The 3,683-nt window shown below is 40.6% G+C and overlaps 1 long non-coding RNA gene across 1 annotated transcript; it reads right to left on the minus strand.

Annotated features, from left to right (window-relative positions):
• Positions 1–1,576: 1,576 nt before the first annotated feature.
• Positions 1,577–3,359, minus strand: LOC106569010 (uncharacterized). Its single transcript, XR_001320429.2, has 3 exons — positions 3,101–3,359; positions 2,722–2,853; positions 1,577–2,609 (listed from the first exon to the last, which is right to left on the minus strand). It is a non-coding gene; the product is annotated as an uncharacterized lncRNA (long non-coding RNA).
• Positions 3,360–3,683: the final 324 nt, after the last annotated feature.

The raw sequence follows: 3,683 nt of genomic DNA on the forward strand, positions 1-3,683 counted from the left end.
GGCCTACTGGTGGCCCCACACTGTGTACATCCACAGTCTATCATCCATTTCTTCCATCTGTAGTCCAACCAGCATCACCGCTACCACCAGCAGCATCACTACCGATAGAACCAAAGATTGCTACAACAGTGTTTAACTGCACATATGCTACAGTTCCTTGTTATTTCGCAAAGGGCCTGCAATCTGATTGGCCTAGAGAGCAGTGTTATTGCAGCAGGGGCACATCTGATTGGAAGGTCCTTGTTGGCTAGCCGGGTGGCTGTCAGGTCTGTGAGCGGGGATGAAAGCGTGGGGAGCAGAGTGCCATGTTTCCAGATGGGTCTACTGATAGCAGCCATTCATCTTCATGGGGCGGAACAAGGCGGAGAGAGATCCAGGCACGCTAGGCCTTTTATATCTGGTATCTGCCAGGAGGCCCCAGACTAAATCAGACGGGAAATGCTTCATGTTAGCGCAGGTCTTGGAAAAGTCACTGTGTTAGTGAGTCTCAGTCTGGAGGAGGCCACTGTTTGGAGACCTTTAGGTCTGACATACTGCTCAGTGGTGGAAAAAGTACCCAATTGTCATACTTGAGTAAAAGTAAAGATACCTTAATAGAAAATGACTCAAGTAAAAGTGAAAGTCACCCAGTAAAATACTACTTGAGTAAAAGTCTAAACGTTTTTGGTTTTAAATATTCTTAAGTATCAAAAGTAAATGTAATTGCAAAAATATACTTAAATATCAAAAGTAAAAGTATAAATCATTTAAAATGACTTCTATTAGGAAATTCAAATGGCACAATTCTCTTGTTTTTTTATTTACGGATAGTCAAGGGCACACTCCAACACTCAGACATCATTTACAAATGAAGCATTTGTGTTTAGTGAGTCCGCCAGATCAGAGGCAGTAGGGATGACCAGGGATGTTCTCTTGATAAAAGTGTAAATTGGAACATTTTCATGTCCTGCTATGAATTCAAAATGTAACCAGTACTTTTGGGTGTCAGGGAAAATGTATGGAGTAAAAAGTACATTATTTGCTTTAAGAATGTAGTGGAGTAAAAGTAAAGGTTGTCAAAAATACAAATAGTAAAGTAAAGTATAGATACCCCAAAAAACAACTCAAGTAGAACTTTACACCACTGATACTGCTCAGACAACACTCAGATATCTGCCTTTACTCAGTTACATGCTGATGATAGAGTGGTGTGCGTGTGTACGCTCCTGTGCATAAACAAATACCTCATGAGACAGAACTGTATATTTTTATTTCCTAACAGTGAAAGTTCTACAAAGATCAACTGGGTCGACTAGAATTAAATCCAGGCCACTCAAATAAGTATAATATGTTACATTTTGTTTGGTTACATAAAACAGAAGGTTATTTAAAGCAAAACCTATGGTTGGGGTGGATGGATGGATGGACGTATGACACAAACGTGTAGCAACCCAAAGGTTGCGTGTTTGAATCTCATCAGGGACAACTTTGCCATTGTTGCAACTACTTACTACTTTTTAGCTACTTTGCAACTACTTAGCATGTTAGCTAAACCTAAACCTAATCTTAACCCTTTAATCTAACTCCTAACCCTAACCTTAACCCTACCCTTAACCCATATCCTAACTAACGTTAGCCACCTAACTAACAGTGTTGATGGCTTTAATGTGCTTTCTGTTATTTTATTGACTAATACACTTAACTTAGGAGAAACATAAAACCTAAAAAGGCACTTCCTAAGAGCTTTGTTCAATCACAACAAATAAACCTCCTGCAGGTTGAGTTCAATAACTACAGGCAGATGTATGGTGAGATGCTGGAGGAAGCTTTGAATAGGTCAGTAACCTATAGAGTAATATGATAAGAAGGCAATTGATGAATTTATGTAGATATTCTAAACCAAGTGTTTTGATACATTTCAAATGTAGTAACAGGTCCAAGTAGAGTAAACAACCCTTTACATAATACCATAGAAGCAGTGTTCTGCTAATATAACAATGTGCATGTTTCACCTTTCATTGTCAATCCCCGCCGTGTCCATTTTGTCTGGTGGTAATGGGGCTACCTTGGCAAACATGTCAGAGTGGTCATACCTTCCTGTGTGGTGTCCCGTATACAGCAGGAGTTCCCTGATCCTAGTGCAGAATACACAGGGTTTCTCCCTCCCCATATTGACTGATACCATTCAATTCAATAATAAAAAAGACATTACAGGTAAAAGTTGTGTAGATTTTTCACAGCCCGGTGTGACAATATATGGCAGCAAGAAATCCATACTGGATGGTCTTCAGAGATGGGGGGGAAAAAAGAAAGATAACTAATGCAAAATATATAGTATGTACTGTATAAGCTAGAAGTAGAAGCCTAAGTGTTGTTGTCCATTAGTTTACTCCAATTAGGGGAGGGGTGGTAGGGTTAGTGGAAAATAATAACATTGAAAATATAAAAAAAATATATATTTGACATAATATATATATTTACAATACAATATATATGGGGGATTGGAAATTATGCAGACAATTACATTGATAGAAGCCACAATCTATATGCAATATTAATGCAGAGTGCCAGGTCTGGACTCCATCACATCATCTTGCAAGTGCTGGCAGGTGCTGGCTCCATATATGCATCTGTGAACACATACACAGTCACTGTTCTATTACCAATGGCAGTTAGGATAGGTGATATTTTACAAACGAACATGTACTATGTTGAAGTTTGAACAGGTCAGACTAAACCTACCCAATTCTGGTCTCCCCATCAACGACCGTCGGTGAGCATGCAAGAGGTGAGGCTGGAGATAAGGTATTTATGCCAGCACCCAATTCATGGGCATAGCAGCGTAGATCAGCTCCTGGCCCCTCATCAAATATACTGTTCGGTTACACACGACACACACATAGCACTGATTACATTATCAATGGTGGTCATGATTAACATGGTGGAACCAACCTGACCGCTGCATTCAGCTTTCTATTTCACTTCAGATATCTTGATATGTGAAGTGAAATAGAATGGTACATGCAGCGATCAGGCTGGTTCCACCAGGCTGTGTTATGAAGGTGAATTAGGACAACACTCTAAACTGTTTTGACCTTTGACCAGGTCAAATGCCACCAACCTGATTTAAGTGTCCTCCCTGTACTATTTATAGGAAGGCTCAAAGCGAAGTCATGTATGCGTGATGCTGAGGGTTCCCCTTGCTGGTCTTCTCTATGTTGCATGTTCGGCTGCAAACTGGACATCTCTCCAACAACTACAACAGGCAATCCTCAACAATGTACTTCCTCATCTTATGAGGTGGTGTTGACTGGGAGGGCCTGTGGCAGGGTGATACAATAGACAGCCAAGTGGTAAATTGCTTTTTGATAATGCCTTCACAACCAAAATGGCTCTACTACTTGTATCTGCTTGGCTGGGAAATTAACCTACTAGTTTATCAAACCAAGAAAAAAAATTATACAACTAAAGTCAGCTAACCTCAAAAGATAACGTTATTGCTGAATACGTAGGTAGTTATCTAACATTGTTAGTTAAGTTATACCAGAGCGCTCATTATATTCCAGTGTCTCTGGTTACTCACCACCACCGGTCGTTGGACACCAAGCTACTGTTACTGGTGCAGACCTGGGGGCCGACGAACTCCTAGCACCTACTCCGACCGCATACGAAGGTCCTTCGGCAGGGCATGCAAACCATCAAAC

The sequence above is a fragment of the Salmo salar genome, chromosome ssa14 (assembly GCF_905237065.1).
Source record: "Salmo salar chromosome ssa14, Ssal_v3.1, whole genome shotgun sequence".
In the NCBI taxonomy this organism is placed as follows: Eukaryota; Metazoa; Chordata; class Actinopteri; order Salmoniformes; family Salmonidae; genus Salmo; species Salmo salar.